The sequence below is a fragment of the Passer domesticus genome, chromosome Z (assembly GCF_036417665.1).
Source record: "Passer domesticus isolate bPasDom1 chromosome Z, bPasDom1.hap1, whole genome shotgun sequence".
Classification (NCBI taxonomy): Eukaryota; Metazoa; Chordata; class Aves; order Passeriformes; family Passeridae; genus Passer; species Passer domesticus.
Genome location: NC_087512.1, coordinates 13,330,400 through 13,351,380, shown reverse-complemented (window position 1 = coordinate 13,351,380; position 20,981 = coordinate 13,330,400). Strand labels below are relative to the sequence as shown.

The 20,981-nt window shown below is 36.9% G+C and overlaps 1 long non-coding RNA gene across 1 annotated transcript in view; it reads left to right on the top strand.

Moving 5' to 3' along the window:
- The window catches only part of LOC135291185 (uncharacterized), a 43,241-nt gene extending 33,022 nt beyond the window's left edge, over positions 1 to 10,219 (top strand). Inside the window, exons 2-5 of the long non-coding RNA XR_010354052.1 lie at positions 6,870 to 6,980; positions 7,354 to 7,432; positions 7,940 to 8,220; positions 9,405 to 10,219. This is a non-coding gene — a long non-coding RNA (uncharacterized LOC135291185). The remainder of the gene's footprint in view (positions 1 to 6,869; positions 6,981 to 7,353; positions 7,433 to 7,939; positions 8,221 to 9,404) is intronic.
- The last annotated feature ends 10,762 nt before the right edge of the window (positions 10,220 to 20,981 follow it).

The window sequence follows — 20,981 nt, the reverse complement described above, 5'->3', positions numbered from 1 at the left end:
ATTATTTTTTTCTTCTTAGACAGACTTTTATGAGTAAATTCTGTGTTAATGAAAAGACAAGCAAGCATGGACAAAAGCCTACAAACTAAAACCACAAAAATAGTTTCCAGTTTTTCCATTTCCAGTAGATTTTTTGCTTTATTGGTAGTTCTAAGAGTGCAAAGGGTGATTTCCTTATCCGTTATCCTTTGAGAATTACATCAGTGAACAGCAATCTAAATTTCTCAGAAATTCTGTGGGAGAACTGCAGATGGAAGCAGGAATAGGAATATCATAGATATTCTGATCTTGTTCAGCACAAGCTGAAATGCTTTGGGGTGAATCCATGCCACAGTCAATGGGAATCATTAAGTGACACCTGAATGTAAAGAATATAAGGAACAGACCTACACACTAAGAACTCTTTTTCAGCATGTTTGGACAGCATGAGTAATGGCCATTGTTGAAAATACAGATTATGAGAAAATAACACAATCACTTTTCCAAAGCAGTTAACTAGCTCTCTTCATTTCCAGCAGGAAAGAAGCAAAATGTTATTTGAAACAGAAAACAAGCAGCAAGCCTACGTAACAAGATTTGTAGAAATGAGGCAGAAATCCTTGTTTTGAGAATAATGTTAAACAAAGTCCTACACTTCCATAAGAATTCTTTGTGCTTGCAGATGTGCATGTCCACACATACTGAACCTGCCTGTCTTTAGACAGGGTAGCAGTAGACAGGGTAACAATCCTCAGAAATATGTTCTTTACATTTAAACAATTTTACATTTAATCAATTTTGCATTTTAGCAATTTGGCTTGATATATAATATGCTCAGAAAAAATTACCAGGCAGAGCAGGATTGGGTTTTATTATATCAGATAGATGCTTTAACTAGTAACATTTTATTTGATAAATCAGAAACATTTTATATTTTATACATTTCTTATACATACCTTTATGCACATGATGAGTACTGAAATATCAACTCTGTTGACTATTTTTGATATGATGTAAAAACTTTTAATTAAGTTTAAGTAAGTTTCACAATTTTAAAAAAAGAGAAAAGTAAAATAATGGAAATATTAGTTTTATACCAGTTTGCCTCAGTAGGGAATTTCTTATTCCAAGCTTTGTCTATTTTTTACCAAACTATTAGCATCATATAGATACTCAACAGTCCCATATTTCAAAAACTTGTAGTACAGAGCAGCTTGGATTACGGGCTTTAATTAAGCAAAGTGCCATGTCTATTTTACCCTTTATTTTCTTGAAACCCAGTGCATTCTAAGCAATGACTGCACAGATATTACTAGGGATTTACTCCAAATAAAAGCTCCTGACAGTATGTGCTTTGTGACACCTCACGGCTAAGAGCTCCAGGACATACAGCACACACCCTGAGGAGCCAAAAATCCAGGTCGTGGTAGTGATGAATGTGTATAACAGTGCTCCTGGAGGTTCCACTCTAGCAGGGGTGGGCTAAATAGGAACCAGGGAAACCTTGTGATCTGGACTCCAACAGCCCTTACTCGCTCATTTTGTTTTCCACAGCAAGAGCTCTGGGTTACAGGACAGTCCCAGAGGGAGCAGGTGGCACTCAAGGCTTCCAAACACACAGAAGTCGCACTCAATCTGCTCATAAGCCATGAGGGATGCCACAGTGAGCACTCTTTGGCAGCGGTTGCACATATTTTTATGCTTGCACAAGTGTGCTCTGCCATCTATGGAGCTGTAGAGTCTGAGTTGTGAGGCACCAGAAGAACAAAGGATCTGTGGAATATCCTAATTTACGTCTGGGGCAGTGCTCAGCAAATGAGAGACTCTCCATGAAAAGACTTCCTTACAAAAGCCTATAAGCATCTTCCTGCAGCACCTGAGAGCTTTGCTCGAAGAAAATGACACTGTGTAATATCTCTCAGAACTACTCATCAATAGTCATTAATATTTATATAAAGTGTTTTAACCTACCATCAAATAAATTAATCACAGAATCACAAACCACTTAACTGCAGGGTGTTTTTAGTCTTCAGTGGGGGAACAAGAAGGACAATGTCTCTGAGAAGTGCCGCTGAGGTTCACCCTTACTGTCCTTCCAGGTGCTAGCTACCATCTCTTAATACACTGTCACTCAATATAAAACATGACTATCCACTTAACCTAACCTTGGTTCTGATATAATGCAAGGAAGTTGCCTTTTTAAAGCTCAGCATATCTTATCTAACTAAAGCAGCCTTCATCACCAGTACTTCTGTTCAAACATATGTGGAGATTAAAAAAAAAAGAACAAACTCTCAAAGAGAGAAAAATGCACAATAGGAAAAGGTGAGTGAGCTCACTGTCTTCTCACATACCAAGTTATTTTTTTAACTCTACTCTTTGAATCTCATGTGTTCTACCTTTGTTCTTTGTCAAAGATTTGAAATGAGATATCTAGAGAAATTACCCAGTCAGTGTAATTTGTTATCTGCTTACGGGTTGGGTTAGGTTTTTGTTTGCCCCTGTTTTTTGTTTGTTTAATTTTTATGTTGGAGTTTTTATTTGGTTGATTGATTAGGTTTTTGCTATATTTCTCTATGTCTTGTTGCTATGTGTGCTTAAAATTTTGAGGAAATCTTTAGCTGAAGAATTGAGTATGTTTGCTGTTAGTGAAAGGCTACTTTCTTTCCCCTATGTCACACCTTCAGAGCAGAATTTGCACGAGCCAGAAGTATCACCACATGATGCCTCCTTCCTTTTCTATGTTTTTCCAAATGGATGGGTTGAAAACCCCACCACTTAGAGCAGTATTATCAGAAGTAGAGAATGGGAAGAGACAATCATTACCAGGTACACACGGATCAGGCCTGGATTTCTCATATTCTTTCAGCTTCATCTGTACACCTTCAATACACAACAAGAGTTCATAAGGCCTTGTCTGCTCACTCTTGTGCAAAGGATAGGAGGCCATGGACACAAGTGGCAACAAAAGAAATTCCAGCTAGATATAAGGAAAAAAGAATTTCACAATAAGAGTGGTTCAGCGCTCATACCAGCTGCCCACAGAAGCTGCAGGAACTCTCTTCCTTGAGGTTAAAATAAATATTAAAGTACCTAAATGGACAGATATGACTGAAATCAGCCCGCTCTTGAACAATAGGTTGAACCGCAATCCTCCTTTCCCACATGAATTACTGTTTAACCCTATGGTTTCAGAATCAGTCTGTGCTGGTGGATTGCAGAAACAAAGCAAGTGTGAAAGCAGGTCTCCAGGAATAGGGCAAGTATGCTCAAGACTTGACACCTGCTACTGTAGGAAAGATGGGAGGGAATACTACAGAAGAGACTCTATACAGGCAAGAGATTAGGGTGGGGCAAGGTAAAGGGAAAGAAGGGTAAAGCAAATAATCTTCCTATGACTTTGTCTAATTGGGGTATCAGACCCCAGCATGAGGAAAGCAAGGCAGGAACTAATTACATATAAACTGATTCCATCTCAAGGCCTCTAGACATGAATGAGACACTGGTGTTTTTTCACAAAGTTAAGAGTAAAAATGTAAACCACCAATCACAGAGAAAACATTGGAAGCATACCAAGACATCTTTTTGGCTACAGCTCATGATAAATATATAATTTCAAGGTATGTTTTTTAAAAAAAGAGGATGTATTTCAAGAAATAGTTCAAACATGTGGGGACAAAAGAAAACACAGAAGATTTAAAGACATAGAAAATTTTGCAACCACATTTTTGATAAAGAAAAATTCAGAAGAGAAAGAAAACAGCAGTGAACATAATGAGAGCATGTTGCATGCTTTGAGCACAAAGACTGTTAGACTAAGAAAGTTGATATAAAAAAGAATATATAATTGCAGAGCCACAGAATGGTTTAGGCTGTAAGGGACCTTAAAGATCATTTAATTATAACATCCCTGCCATGGTCAGGGAACCTTATATCCTGTTACTCAGGGCTCCATGTAACCTGGCCTTGAATGCTTGTCCAGGGATGGGTCATTCACAACATTTCTGGATACCCCTTGCCAGTGCCTCACCACTCGCACGGTAAAGAATTTCTTCCTAATATCCAATGTAAATCTACAGTCTTTCAAGCCATTAAGATGGGTGACAAAGAGGGAAAAAGTCGTCTTAGATCAGGAAAACAAGAGGCTATTTATATGGACTACATGCTTGAATTGGGTTGGGTGAGAGTAAAATCATCCCAGGGCACAATTTATGACTGGGTGAGGTTCAAGATGATTTGAAAAGAGCAAATGAATTTGAAAAATTGAATGGGAGCAGCTAGGACACTTGTGACTTGCCAGCTTAGCATAAATTTTTTGGAAACTGCTGAAATAAAAAGTTGATCTATTATAAGCATCCCAAGGATAACACAGAAATAAATAACAAGTAGTACAGATTTGTCAATAACAAACAAGCAAACAAAAAAATCTTGTTTTTATCTACACCAAAAAACCCCCAGTTTCTGACAAAAGGAAAGACATGCTAACTCAGGGAAGATCTGTCTGAACCAGCTACATTAGTAAAAATATTTAGATTCAGTATCTGTTAGATAAAGGCTAGTTTGAATTGGAAAGCCCAGAGTGTATTAATCATGGATTTATTGTTACACTGTGTAGTTATGTATGAGGTAGTAGTTCAAGAGGGTCTGTCTGGGATTTAGGAGTAACCAGTGTTTCTGTTATTTGAGTATTGAGGATTCACATTTGACAGCAGTTCCTGACAAATGGATTTTTTTTAAAGTTACAGAATGCTATGCAGTAGTGCACTAGAAAAAATTGGTTGCAGGTTTTCAGAAAAGGTATTTGTTCTTACCACTGGTCATAAACTGTGTCCATAGCAGAAAAAGTTTCCAAACTTACTGCCATATCCAAATGAAGATTCATATTTGAGGCAGAGGGAATAATCCTTTCACTTCATGGGCTGCAGACAAGTTCTCAGCTGATTCCCAGGAGACATATAGATCAAGTGGAGACTGCAGAGAAGAGCTACAAGCAGGTCACAAGTCTAGAGAATATGATCTGTGAGGAAAGAACTGTATTTGTTTATTCTTACAAAAGAACAAAGACTATGGCGAGACATGATAATAGCTTTTGAAAATGAAAAAGAATATTTCAAAAGGGGAGGTAATAATTTCTACTGTATATAGACCAAAAAAAATAATAGTTTCAATTCACCAGCTGGTACATTTGAGATAGACATGGAGATTTATTTTGTAAATATGAAGATGGCTAGGAACTGGTTACTCAGGAGTTTGCCAAATATCTCTATCAACAACTATAGGACAGAATCAGGGATTCTTTATAACTATGTGAAGAATAGTTTAGAAATATTTGATCCTGGCTTGGAAAAGAAAGGTGACCTCTTTAATTCTTCTTCATCCTTTTTTTCACAGCTTTGCTCTCTCTCACACTATTAGAATCATACAGTGATACAAATGACAAATATCTCCAACAGACACTTTGATTTGAAGAATAAATAATAACAGCAAGAAAAAAGGGTACCATGATTATTTGTTTGAAATTAGAGCCCCTAAAAAATGAAATGAAAAAGATTCTGTTTGTTTAAAATATTGCAATATCTTTTAAGGAATGATCTCTCCTCAAGTGATTCTTCAAACCTTTGTAATCATGAGACATCTCACAGAACACAAGACATACCTAAATTTATGAACAGGTATCATAAATTTTGTACAGATTTTGTACAGTCATGAGTATGGGTTTTTATAGAGGACACAGTTCACCTTTTTTACTGTAGGTCAGGTATCAGAAAAGAGATCTCACCAACTTGCTTCATTTCTCCAAGTATCTGTTTACACCACGTATTAAGAGGGATAATAATATTCAATGTCTCCAGAGTTTGTGCCATGACCTGAAAGGTGGAAATACATCTCAGAGATGATATGTACATCTCAGAGAGAAAGTGATGAGGAGAAAGAAGACAGTGCTTGGTAGTCAGGTAGTCTTTGGTCTGAGAAAACAGTAAAACTCTAGTCACCTTCCTGCTGTGGTAGAAGGTTATCCTTTAAACACTGCGATGATACCAAAGGGTAATGTTAAAAATTAATAGCTTCAAATTTAAAAGTAAGCACAATGGATAACAAACAGTGTCTTTAATTAATCCACTTAATGGGGTCTTCTCCACCATACAAAAATACCCTTCATGCCTCTGCTCAACTACTAAAACTGTAATTTAAAATCAAATACCCAACTGCTTGCTGGGTTCTCTTTAGCCCCAGTATCTTCGTTTTTCCTGGGCCCTCTTGTTTGCATACACATAACCAGATCTTGGAAACACTTGCAATATCACGGCCTACCATCATAGAAAGAGGATTTTTAGATGTAGCATAGATATAATAATATTTTAGGTAGAAGAAATTAATAATAAGTATTTGTTGGCACAAAAACCACTGACGGCCCTGTAAACACTTTCAGTAATTCACTGCTACAAACTGAGGTCTGTGGTTTGAAATTTTTTTAACTGTGCAAAGGCCTTATTGTGCAGAGAAGAGAAATTAGGGTCATCCAGTTTCCTTCCACAGTTTTTAAAGTGAAAGGTAACTCAGCTGATTTTTTAGAACAAAAAAAAATGCCATAGAAATAAAGCCTGTTGTTTTAACAGTGAGGATTTGTGGATTTTCTCTGTTGCAGTGGAGTCTTTGTTGACAACATTAAATTGGTGCTTTCAATCTCTCCCTCAGCCAGAATTTTGGTTAGAAAATTTAAATTACAATTAGTTTAAATGGGAGCTGGTTAAAGACTTATGGACAGAGCTGTATCTTTGTCCTGGTCTTTCTCTGCAACAACAGGCATCTGAAGGGAGAGAAAAATCCATTCCTGTTAGGACAATGAACAAAGACAAACAGCAAATCTAAGTATCCCCTTCCTCCTGCAGCCTGGAGCGTACCTTCTGAAAACCTGAGAGGACAGGAGATTCCTCTTGAACACCCAAAGGGGAATCCTGTTGGAGCCAAATGGAAATCCTCAAGGACACCAAGAAAAGAAGGTTGAACTTTAAAAATAAACAGATATTAGCATACTTTATTATTTTATTATTTTGTTTGGGTTTTTTTTTGGTTGGTTGATGTTTATGGTTTTTGGTTGTTTGGTTAACTTGGGGTTTTGTTGTTGTTGGGTGTGTTGTTTGAGGAGGGTTTTGGTTCTGCTTAGCTTGTCAGTTTTTTAATATGTGTGTTATTTAGTTTGGTATTTGTTCAGTTTGTTGATGGAAGTTTTTCGATGAATGAGGTTTGTTGTGGAAAAGACCATGTAGGTTCAAGGAATTACCAATTAGCTGGAGACCATACCTCTGGGAAAAATGCCTTAAATATTTTAGAAATTAACCTTTTTTTTTTTTTTTTCCAATTTTTCCTTAAAAGAAAATGAAACAAAGAATAACTACATAATTTTTTTGACTGGTATACGATCACCTTTTCTGAAGACCTCCTAGATTAGCAGGTAGGTGAAGATTTGCTGGGAGTTAAAGGTTAAAGAAAAATTCAGTTATCTTCTTAGTAGAACCATGCCAGGATAAAGTAGCTTTTACTGCAGCATATTAACCAAGGTAGTGCTTGTCTCATAGGAAAATTCTGGTCAGTTCCAATTGTAATGCCAAGATGCCAGGAAACTCCTCCTCCTGGCATTGTGTTGCAAGCAATAGTGATCAGTCTCCAAAAAAACTGCTCTGGTGGTGATTGTCCCTACTTTCAAGGGAGTGTCTGCTAATCTGAGCACTTTGCAACGCAGATCAGTGTGGTGTGGTGCTGCAAACACAGGAGGCAAAGCACTTCATTTTTTATCCCCTTCCTTTCCAAGACTTTGACCAGTGCTTGAGAGGCCATGTGGCCCTCTTAACAAGCTAACATTTTATAATGTGACATTGTTAATCTTCAAAGTAAAACCTTGCTAAACACTGCATCAGCTGCTCTGAAAAATGTTTACTTCTGGGGTTCAAATATTTTGCAGGTGAGTGTTTACAGACATGAAGTGTACCAAGACCAAAGCAGAAGGAGGAAGATGATGCTTCACAAATCATCCTCATGTACAGAAATGCTTTGCTCTTCTAAAGTTTCTCCCTTCTGAGCATCTTAGACCATTTTATAAACAAGTATTAATATAACTTTAACTTACCTTCTGTGTTGGTTATGCACTCACATTAGTCTGGATAAGTGCATAGCCAGAAGAAAGAAATGTTCTACAGCACTAAGTATATGCATTACAGATGGAAACACTCTGCTGAGAGGCTGGTAAGCCATTTAGTTTGCTGCTTTTTTCTGAAAGCATGTATTCTTTAAACATGGTGTAGTTTCCCATCTCAGCCTATCCTGATTTTCCACAGCTCTGTCAGTAACAGTTCCATTCTTTTACTCAGTGATATCCTCAAAAAACCCTAGATTTTTTTTTGTTTTACAGATTTCTACTAAAACACTTTATAGTAGAAGTCAATCCCTGCTCAAGTATAGCTTTTCTACTGTCAGAAGATAGATTCCCCATGCTTTGTCACTGCCCTTGAAGAAAATGGTTTTGTGACCAGCTGATCAGGCTATTTCTTTATTATCATATCAATTTTAATGTCATGGATAAATAAAAGAAAGATCAAAGAAAAAGCTGTTTCAGAACAAAAAGAGGAAGTGTAGTTTTCTCTTTGAGTAATGATTTATTAATTGAAAAGATTGTCAGTGGGCACTTTGAACTTCAGCCTATTGCTGACATTTTCCCACATCTGTGTAATTGTGATAAGACAGTACACAGCTATCTTTGCATGGTATTTTTCTCAATAATGAGAAACCTGTCATGAACTGTGGATCTGAATAACTAAGATATAACTATACCACACTGCAGCAGTTATTATATCTTGCTTAATACAGAAAATCAAATTCATCTGGAAGTTATCTGGTGTTCGTAAGCAGAACATTTTCATTATGTTTCTTGGCAGATGTTAAAGATCAATTCTAAAAAATGAAGAAGTTTGACTTATCTGATCATTTTGTGATATATGAAATATGCAGTTTATTGTACAGACTATGGAGTTTTTAATCTATTTAAACCCCATAAACATTAAAATTAGTCAGTTATGTACTATGTCTTTAGCTAGCTCAATGAGAACTAGGCATTACCTAGTGCTGTTATTTAATTCTTTGTAAAGAGTGGCAATTTGAAATATATCTGATGAAAGGTTATTACTGTGATATGAAAAGATGAACAACATGTCATCTGATACTTCTGCTATTACACAAAAAATATTCCCCTGTATTTTCACATCTCCCCTGGGTCTAAGAAAGAGCTTCTCTCCACATCAGGTTTCTAAGAGCTGGGCAAGGCAATTGTTCTGGGCTGTGTTGCATAAACATTTTGCCTATCAGCTGCAACAACATAGAAGATAACGACTTGAAGGAAAGCTAATACTCATTTTAATTTTCTTTCTTAACAGCAAGGATGCTAAGAAAATTATCAGGATGCAAAATGAACATAAAAGGATTCTCCTAGAAAAGCGTCATGGAAGGTTTTGTTCTAGGAAATAATTATTTTCTGTCTTCCAACTATCAATCTGAATTCTCTTTGTTTTGGAAACATCAGTTTCAAGTACCCTGGAAGAAATTCTTGGCAATAACTGTTATTAAGAACATATTAGCTAACGTCAGTAGTCCTGATTTTACAAATGAAAAAGTAAAAGGCAAAATAAAAATCAAACTCAGTTTCCATTTGAAAGAGATATCTCCCAACCACTGAAGTAAAATCACTTGGGATTGCAATGATAAGAAGTTTTTATCTAGGCATAGTAAACACAATTTTCTTGTTTCACTTAAGAACACCATGTGCTAAAACAACAGAAGTTTTTATGTTGATGATGATAAATCTCCTGTTTTCAGTTTCATAGCAAAACGCAGAAACATTCTGTTTCATTATTTCAACCACAGGGGCACAAGGGCTAACAGAGATTTTTCTCACAAACAGCTCTTGCAAGAAAATTTTAATCTCTGCTGATAAATCAGAGTGTTTTGATGATTAGCACATCGCTTTCAGACTGACCGCCTTCTACTTGGTTTTCTGGCTTGCTGCTGCTCAGGACTTTTTGCTTGTGAGATAACTAGATATATGTCTGGCTAGTGAAAAGGGTCTATATGATATATGTCTGGCTAGTGAAAAGGGTCTATATGATATATGTCTGATTATTTGACTGTCAGTAAAATAACATTATGTTGAAATTATCATATTGAGGATCATATCTTTTACCCTACATGCTCTTTTTTTCACCCATGAATCACTCTTTGCAACCCTCTTTTTTATTTAAGTAGAAATTGCCCAATTGCAATATGGGATGAGCTGTGCAGAGCCCATATAACATTTTAAGCATGAAGCCCTTGCCCAGCACAGACTAAGGACTAACTGTACCAAGGGATTCAGTGTCAGGTAAGAAAGAGTATTTGATTGAGGGGATGGTGAGAAAACACAGTGGTTTTGCAATCATCTAGAAAAACCTACCTGGTCAAAAAAAGAGTGAAATTACTGAAATGCCCGCATTTCTCTCCTGGGCTATTTTCAGAGTGGCTCTCACTTCCTGGTGACTCTGTGCTTCTGGCAGACTTTCAGGCACAGGCAGGCTAAGCACATATTTGATCTTTGCACCCATTGAATAAGAGTGACGGGATCTCCTGAACATATATGGACTCAGGAATACCCAATGGTGATCAGGAATGTTCCCCAGCATTACAGATGAAATCAGAGTAAACATCATTTGGAAACACAAAATCTCAGCTAATTTAAGTATATCCTTATTTGACTGCTCAAATGGAAAGGAAAGTTTCAGATTTTTTTTCTTAAAATAACCTTTCCTCCTTTTTCTAAACACCCTTTCATTTCATCTCCACTTTCTCCCAGACAACATGGCATAATATTTATGCTTCAATCAGCCTCCAAAATTATCTATTTTCTTTTGAACTCACTTGACTTTTGTTTCCTCCTTGCAGTGTTAATCACTGTGGACAGAAGTCTTGCCATCACCTGCCAGACCATATACTTTTGCCACCTAGGATCATTTTAGTGAATTATCCTGAAATGGCTAAAGTCCACTGTGACTCACAAAATATCCTATAACAGACTTATTTTAGATGGACTGTAATCAAAATTTTCTGATAAACAATTACTAGATTGAGTTGACTTCATGGACATATTAAATTTCTGTTTTAAATAGTGCTTCAACAGTGACATAATCTGAAATAAATGAAGTATAGGTATTTTTCATTAACCACCCTCACAGGAACCTTTATCAAAAGTTTTACACAGATAGCCTGGTAAAAAGGATGAATATTTGATGTCTGTACCTTCAAATAGATAGAAATGCTTTTAAAATAAAGTTGTGTGATTCTGATGTAACATGATGTAACATTTCTGAAAGTCATGCTTTGCAATGCCAATGTCCTAGTGGGTTCCTCCCTTCACCCTCCCGAGGAAAGCCACTCCCTGCTGTAATGGTGAACGTCATGCAGAGCTAGGACAGAATCTCAAAATGGGTGTCACGATGGACATTCTAAGGGTGAGGGGACTTAAGGTTTGCTCAGATAAAGAACATTCTGTCCAGGTTCCGTAGAGATGAGAGGCATTTTATTTCTCCAGGGCTCAGGATACCTCACTCACTGTTGGGTATCCCTGTGTCCTGGACTCTATCCTCAACATGGATGTCTCATTTAATTACTAAATGGAAATAATTCTCTTTATTGAATTTGTATGTGACAAAAAGGGTGGTGATGAGGGTCATCACATTAATGAGATTCTGAGAAAATTTGGTTTGATTTAGTGTATATGTGCACATTATGCCTTCCCATGGGTTGCCTCAAGCCTGAGCCAGCTCTGGGTAGACCCACAGGCAGCTAAGTTCATATGTCACTGTGTCCAGGAAATTTATCTTTCTTTAGAATGAGGTGTATTACCTAGGAACAGCAGTGCCCTGGCTTTTGGCACTCAGAGAATATCTTTGCATGGTTTACTGTATAAAATAATCTTGAACTTCTACCAAAGCTATGCAAGGGCTAAAGACACAAACAGGACAGTGTGCAAAGGACATCCCTAATGTTGCTCCAGAGACCCTCTATATAAGATCTTATACTTATCACAGGTAGGACTCCTTACCATAGTTTTGCTACAGGTGACAGTGCTTGTTGTTGTTCCTACTGCAACCCCTTCTCAGAGAACACAGGAAGACACTTTGTACCAGCTGCACTCAATACAAGCATCTTCCTTATAAGCAGTCCTGCTGGCATGTAAAAGTAAAGTCACTTCTACTTGCTTGGAAATGTCAATATGCCTTTTGAGAAGACAGCAGGGGAAAATATTCATCTGGACTTTGTGCTGTGCTGATCATATACAAAGGAGGGAGTGATCTGGTCACCAGTGTTGTGCTTCTCACAGACTGTCTTTCAGCTGATGTTGAGCAGAGCTCTCACTCCAGTGGGACTGCATGGCAGACAGTTGGTTTTCCACACTATTCAGGGAAGGGTGGCACTTGCTCCCAGTGAACTGGCACAGTCACATTGCAGGAGGTAATAGCCAGCTTGCATCCAGCCTCATTGCCTCAGGGACAAATTAGGGTGGTACATGAGACAGCAGTGGAGAATAAAGGTTGAAAATCTTGGCTATTCTGTGCCTTACTTCCCTCTTTTGGAAGGTGAAATTAAATATATGCACAGCAAAATCTGTGTTCAGTAGCAGTTGTGGTTTATATCATATGGATTAGACAGAGACTTCTAAGGAATAGAGCTTACATGTATCAAGAAGATTTCTATGAAATATCCAATATATTCAACTCCAAGTATTCATAAAACCATTTCACTTAAAAACCAATTGTACATTTAAGGACTGTCATGTAGTGAACTTTAATCGTGAACTTTTTGAGTGCACATAGTTTGAGCTCTCAGTCTTGTAACAGCAAGAGCTGGAACCACTTAAACAAACAAACCTAGATTCTCTCATGATCACCTGACTACAGTTTCGTATTAAGAAAATCCCAAGTAAAGTATATCTTAAGCTTAGAGCCCTCCATTAATCATAGCTGGCTACCCTGTCACAGTGTCTATATATATAGTAGATCTCCCTGCCAAACTTGCACTCTAAACACTTGCAAAATGCAATGTACTATAAGCACGGCCCTCTCAGTGCTGTTTCTTCTCTCCACTTGTTATTAGAGGAGAACACTTTTGTTTAAGTTTGAAAATAAATTAGTGATTTTCCTGTTCCCTGATGACTCTTCTGTATGCTAGGACCCACTGGAGGGTAAAAGAGAGAAGTTTCGCAGCAGTTTAAAGAGTCTGAACAGCAACAGAATAAAGAGCAAAAAAAATTTTCATCCAACAAAAGCTAATATTCTATTTGACTAATCTATTTAAAGATTATATAAACCCCTTTGAATTTCTAAATGTTGGGGAGTGATGAAAGTTTCAAACTTAATTTTCTGCAGTGTTATAGATAAACTTCTTTACAACCACAGCCCCAAAGAAGTAATTTATCATATCTGACACCTACTGCATTTCTTCAATTAATTTTTAGTGCTAACAGTAGAAAGAAAACAATTACCAATGCTCTTTAGAAGCACAAAAAGAAATGGATGTAACATAGCATTATTCTACATGGTATCTTTTCACTTACAAATTAAACCTGATTGAAAAAAAACCCAAGCATTAACTTGTATTGACCTGCTTGCTAAATTATAAATCCAATCAGACAAAACCACACAGCCTTAGAATATTAACAGAATTTTCCTGTAAAGTTTTATGTGCAAAGATTTTGGATAAACTGCTGGCAGAATAGCTTTCAGAAACACCACAAACTTCACAGGAAAACGAGGTAGGTAGATTTTAACTAATTTCCAGCTTCTAGCCACTTCTGTGTTTAGGACAAGCGGGGACAAGCTCAGGAAGATAGATATCAGGATAGATACAACTTGACCCTGTGCCTGACCCGATCTTGATTCACCAAAGGCAGTTAACAACGGGGAATTTTCTGAGAGATTGTTCGTGATTGCTTCCTGAAATAATTATACAGAAACAGAATTCAGACCTGCATTTGACAAAGTAACATTTTTAGAGCTGAACATGAAAGGCCTCTTCCCAACCTCTAAATTTACTTCACCTCCTACAGAAACCATCTCATTGTCCATAAAGTTCATGAGAGAAGAACACCATAAATCAACAAATCCAAAGGCTATGCACAAAGAGCATAGTGGTTTTCAATCCACTTCATCATGTTTGCAAGCCTGTCTCAATATGTCTATCTATCTAAGGATGCAGAGGGAGTACTACAGGAGACAGCAGCAATGCTTCACAAATCACCTTAAATTACATGACTTCAAGTCAAGGTCCATCAACTTCATACTTTCAGAGCAATGTAAATCCTGAAATCTCTCTTAAGGTTTTGAAGGATTGAAGTTTTATCTGTAAACACATATCAACCACTATTGACACACTAAAATGATTCACAATTGTCTTTGAAGTTATTCTATACGCTCCTGCAAACACAACTCAACTACAGAAAAGATTCCTGTTCACTGCAAACAATCAAAATGGGAGTTGTTAATTTCTATCTCTGAGCTTTCCAGTCTTGAACATATTTTAACTATCAGTAACTCCACAGTCTTAGAAATTCTTTAGCAGTGAGCCAGATCTGAGGCTCACATCTTTTCTACCTCCCAGCCCCCACTGCATCAGCATCAGCTTCTATCAGCCAGCTTGGCTCAGCTCCAGCTGCTAAATATCTTGATTCCTGTCAGATTTCTGCCTTTCCCCATAGGTTTTCTTCTTCTTGCACAAGAAGCTGGGAGATTCAAAGGTTGGTAATAAAGGAGGGATATACAGTCACTTCCAGGTTCAGTGTAATTACTGGAGCAAAAATGCCATTGCACCTTAGTGGAAAAGAGAGATCCAGTATCAGTGCAGGAAACAATCATGCTTGGTGGCAACTGAGTTGCTGATCTGTAGCTCTTCACTTTCTTTGTCACTTAGCTATTCGAGAAGCGACTTTGCCTTTTTTAGGCACCTAAGGGTAGCCAGGTTTTCTTAGGGTAGAGCCTGTGCAGTGATCTATGCGCAGCTGGAAAGCAAAGGACAAAGAGCAGTGTTCCCTTAACCTGAGTTTCACTCAGCCAAAGTGTGAGAGCGCCAAAATGTACTGAATCTCCAGTTACAATGCAAGGCTTGACTCTTGGCTCAGTTTTCTGTCCAGGACTGGGTAGAATTCAGTCCTCTCAAAACTTGTTTTTCATTTTTCTGTGTATTTCTAGAATGTGTTCTGAGAGTCCAAAGCAAAAAAGCTGAATTTTCTGTGGCTCTTTTTCCCATTACTCTTTCCTTATTTGATTGTAGGCTTTGCCATAGCAGGGAGTACCTTTATCTCATAAATAAAAAAAAAGACTCTTCCTTATATGAAGGAAAGAATAGTGAAAATAAATCAGTAAATCAGTAAGGTTACAATACCTCAGTGTTATTCAGACCAGAGCAAAATAAAATGCCTGGAATGCTGAATAAAAATCCACTTCTGTTGTAGGACATTGGAGAATATAGCCCAACATTTTGGTATGAGCATCTCTTTATGAGTTAAAAGGAATAGTTCCTTTCTGGAGTTTCCAAAACTTACAAACTGAAAGCCCAGTGCCTGTGAAAACTCCTTTGGGATTTAAAAGTGCTTGGACGCAATGTTTTAATTTTTTTTTTTTCCTAAACATTTTGAAAGTTTTAGTTTTATGTTTTTTGGGGTAGAAGTAGATGCAGAAGTAGAGTAAGCTTTGGCACATGGAGGAGATCAGTATGCCAAGTTTCTCCAGAAATATTTTTCCCATATCCCCTTAGGAAAGGCCTGCCAGTCACATAAGATCAGAAAATCTTTTACCTAGCATCTTAATGCCACAGCTCTCTTCTTTCTCTCTGCTTGGGTTTAGCACAGCTCAGCACAGACTATTATAGACTATTAGTAAAGTGTTGACAAAAAAAGCACTAATCTGATCACAGTCTCCAAGAATTCAGGTCTTGATGTTTGTATCTGTCATAACCATACAGACAGAAAAATAATGTAAGGAGGTGATTTCTGAAGCAGACACAGAAATTAAATAATCAGGTTACACTGGCTCTTAGTGACATTTGAAGACATAACTGTATTTTACACCTTTGGAAATCTGATTTTAGATCTGTCTTTTCCCCTATTTTGAAGAGAGACATGATAAGTATTTTCTAATTTCCCTGTATTTTAACTTCATTTTAGTATTAGAATGAAAATAGATCCCCTTCCTTTTCAACACTGCAAAAAGAAATGTCTTTCCTTGCCCTCAAAGTTTTTGGTCATATCACTCAGAACACCTCAATGCTACTGCAAAATTGTTCTAAGTGTTTTTTGGTAATTTCTTTGAAGATATAATGTATGCTACCAATCTTCCAGGTAACATTTCAAAATAGGGACAGGCCACAACACAAAGTGAATTTTTCACTAGACAGGTGCTATAGAATTTTAACTTGCAGTTCAAACTGTTTAGGAGACACAGTCTATTCTGACAGCCCTATTAGAGTTCACCCTTGCTCTCAGATGGAAGTAACAAGGCAGGAAGAAAAAATGAAGGTGATCAGGTGTGACCTGTGTCTGTCATTTAAACAGTGGAGCCATGCCTAGTGAACCTCCCTATGATGGAGGTTATTGGTCATTTTGGTCAAAATGGTTATTGGCCATTGGTCAAAATTAATGGTCATTTTATATTCATTAGTTTGCAATATAAAATGGTTAAAATAATTTTTGGGCTAACACATTCATGCTTTTGCTGTGAACTTATCAAGACATGCTTAATTTGAGTAGTGCAGGCTTATTAAAGAAACATTCAATAGGAAACAAGGTAAAACAAATGCATAAAATAATATTTTTACATTACTGATCTAATGCCAGAGAGCACCATGCTGCTCAGCAGTTCTGATCACTGCCTGAAGCTTTATTCTCATGCAGTCCCACTGACATCTGCTTGTGGAATATGCTGCTGATTGGTGTGAACAGAGTACAGAATCAGATATTTCCTAATTAAGGTACATAAGAAGGAGAAACAGAGAACCTTCCCTCCTGACATGCCAGTTTTCAGTGTCTCAGGTTCTGTGCCACTGGGCACAAATCTGTCAGCAGCTCAGCAATGGTGTGGCTGTCCAGACCCAGGACTGTACTTCTCTCCCTAACAGATCTCCATTCTGGGAATTCAATTTGTCAGTCAGATATTACAGAGAAAACAATCTAAGCCCTCACTATTTGCCAGATATACAACTTAATTTTCTGTTAGTACTTGCCTGTACATTTCAAACCTTCCCTGCTGCCCTTTCATTGTTGTTTTTTGTTGTTTTGTTGTGTCAGTTTTACATAATCTGTCATGGGAGCTTTGAGGCTTCTGGATCAATTAGGAATTCTGCTTCTCAATTAAATTAAGCACTTCCTAGCAGAGATTTCCTCATTATTTCAGTTATAAAAGCCTTATTATCTTGGCAACTTTCACCACTCAAGTGTCCATAAGAAATTATACAACCATTTAAGCAAGATTTCCTGCTTATCTCAGATGTAAACACCATGATTCATTTCATTTTAGATAGACACTGCTAATTCAAACCAAGTTTTTGTTGGATCCATGTACAATACATCCTTTACAATAACAAACAACTACAGCATTACTTTTATTCACGGATACTAGCCAGCACAATCTGGCTTTATCATGGTTACTGAGACTGTAGGGTTTTCTTTCATTTCCCCAAAAATGCAGCTGAGGGGGTGAAAACAGCCTCCATCCTTTGCAGTCTTTCTTCATGGAAAGGAAAGAACTTTTCTGTGCCTTCAAGTGTGCCTCGTCATTTTCACCACATCTTGGCCTGCTCCCCATCACTGCGGTCGAAAGAACTATTAACCCCTGTCTGTCATAAAAACAGACACTTTGCAATGGGTTGGGAACCAGGAAATTTATTACTGTCCTGCTCAATTATATGCTAGATTGGATATGTCAAAGGAAGTAACCAAGTATTTAGAAATTTACATTGACTCATCTCTTAACTAGTCAACTAAAAGCTAACACAAAAAAGGGCAATCTTTTGTTTCCCTCCCCATCAGCAATCTTGACAACCTCTAGGGTTTCTTTTGGTCTGTTTGTGTGCAAAAACAATCTCAGTGATTTGATAGGAGTAAGTTCTGGTTTGTTTTTGTGTAAAGAAGATCAAATCCATGCATATATCCAGTAATACTGGACACTGCTAGGATTATTTCAAATCTAAAACAACTTCAGAAAACTAAAAACCCAAATATTATTCTGCTCACAAGAAATAAAAAATCAAGGTAATTTTCCTACACTGATGAAAATCCCAAGGACAGAGAGTGTAGCATAGGGTTTACTCTAAAATTTTGCATTGGTCATTTAAAGCAATTGTCATAATGATTTTTCTAATAGAGACAAACTAATTTTCTGGATTAAAAAAAAAAAAAAGTAGGAAGAACTTATGCAGTTCTTCACACAAAAAATTAACTATGTATCATCAGAGTACAAAAATAACTAAAATTGTTGTCAAGTTCAAGGCTTTGATTCCTTTAATTACAACCAGAAATGCTACTGGAAACAAGATAAACAATAGTGTTTTCCTGTGATTTTTTAAAATCTAGTTCTTAGAGCAAAGTGGTCATATTACCATTAGTATTCTTAAAATGATATAAACCAAACTAACAGTCTCCTGTCACGAGAAAGCTAAGCTCCTGCTCTCTGGTCAGGAAGAACTCTAGACAAAGCCAAACTTGGTGTTTGGGATGCATTTTACTGGACTCCCAGAATAGAGACTATCACAGAAATACAATAAAATACCACAAAAATGCAAGTTTTCCCAAGCTGTGTGTGCAAATTGCAAATTGCAGCTGTTGTTAGATCTCACTGTTCCCTTTGGATGCAGGAGCAGAGGATATGGTCTCAAGAAGGAAGCTTTTCTTCACTGAATAGAAAAATGCATGTTGGTCAGTTCTGTGGGTAGGGAATCTGAGTGCAGTTTAATCTGTGAGGCATAAGGCTGATGTGGTCCCATATTGCACATGTACTACCCAGTACAGACTCAAAACTTTGTGAATTTCTGCCATTGAAGGGGGAAGAAAACCCACAAAACAACAGCAAAGGGTGGTGTTTGTGAAACATCAATAGAGAAGAAAATGTTTTCTGTGTAAATGGCTTGATAGGTTGAGAGCCTGGGGTAGCAGCAGACACTGGTGAGGAGCTATAACATCCATGTCCTTCATTCCTGTCTGTTCAGCACAAATTAAGCTGCCTTGACTAGGGCTTGAATATTTCTTAAGAGAAAAAATAATTTCTAATACATATTTAGTCCAGAGAAATTGTAGTTTTGGTTAATTTTGTAGGTGCAGTAGTCTCAGGAAAACTGAATGATCTAGTTGGCATTGTTTACCATATTTTTTTTTTACGCTTAAGAAGAGAAAGCATTAAACACAAAGAGCAAATATAAAATGTAAGCTCAGAGGGTAAAAATCAAGTGTGACTGCAATCTGTAATTCTAGGGGAAATGGTTAAGGAGAAAAAAGCTTATTTTGAGACATGTAAATAAATCATGTTTAATAAAACAAGGCCATAGTCTCAGGTCCATAAATTGTCAGTAAAGCTATTCCCTCAGCCTGCTTCATCTCTCTGAGAGAAAAAACAGATAAATATTCATAGCTTTGGTTATGAAATTCTTGCAGAAGCAAATTAAGCAAGTTGGCAATTGACTTGCTGTTCTCGGTAATGCACTCGCTCCAGGGAATGGCTGGGCTAATCCAATACTCAACTGATTAATATATTAGCAGCTGCCAAATGTGTTTTCTCAAGGCACTGGGACTTTCTCTTTGTGTACCATGTCTGGAAGGGACATGTGTGCAAACTTTGTATCTCAGCTTCAGTAAGGAGAGGAAGTGTCTGGGGGAAAAACCCAGCATTGTTCTCATCTGCTCCTGAAGATTTCATATGTCCACTTGTGATTTTGAGAATTCACTCATGGAAATTTAACACCTGCAGTAAATACATGGTTACTTGGATATGTCTGGACATGAATTTCCCTATGCTTAGACAAAAAAGCTATTAATTTATCCATGTATTGTGTCTAGTAATCACTACATGGACACACATCTGAATGAAAAACTGTCTTTTAATGGTAAACCTTGGTGAGGTTACGTGTTTTCTGTGAAGATACTGTTATATCCAATTGTGCTTTATATAATAGTAATTTACTTCATGTTTTCATAAAAAAATTATTCTATCTTATAATTGCAGACTTGAAAAATAATAAATAAAATTAATCAATTTATTAAGTAATTAAATATGTAATTTTATATGAACATCTACCTGGGTTAGCATTCTATGTAGCTGAAAAATCTTAAAACCAAGCTAGGTTCCACAATAATAGTTTTCATCAGTGTTTCCCCTCTCTAATCACCATTTTAAATATATTAAAAAATAAGGATAAAGAATTTACTTTCCAAATTTAATTTTTAGTTTAAACAAATCAAAAGTGTAGATGGAAACTTTTCCTCTTACCTGGTTATGGTCCTTTCTGCTCCTTTCTTATATGCTACATTTATGGAACTTTTTATATAGTTAACCATTTAAAAAAAAATCCAAATCAGACAGATTTTTCCTGGCTATGGTGTTTGTTAAAAAGACACCATGCAGTGGAAGGAAAATGGATAAAATTGCATTCCTATGCCATTACCACTTTCCCTATGACACTGGCCTAAAAATCCCTTTGTGTATTTTGACATTATTTTTCCTTTCTTTTGGGATTTTCCACCCACTTCCCCACTGCACTACACAGATTTATCCATCTAAACATCTGTGGTTTACTTTTTTTTTTTCCCCAGCACTTCATTGAAAATCAATTATTTACTGAGCTAAATAGCTAAATGTTATGTTTCAAGCGATAATACAATACCTGAATGGTAAGTCTGATTTCACTCATTCTCCAAATGCAATGTTTGCAATCATTCAAAAATA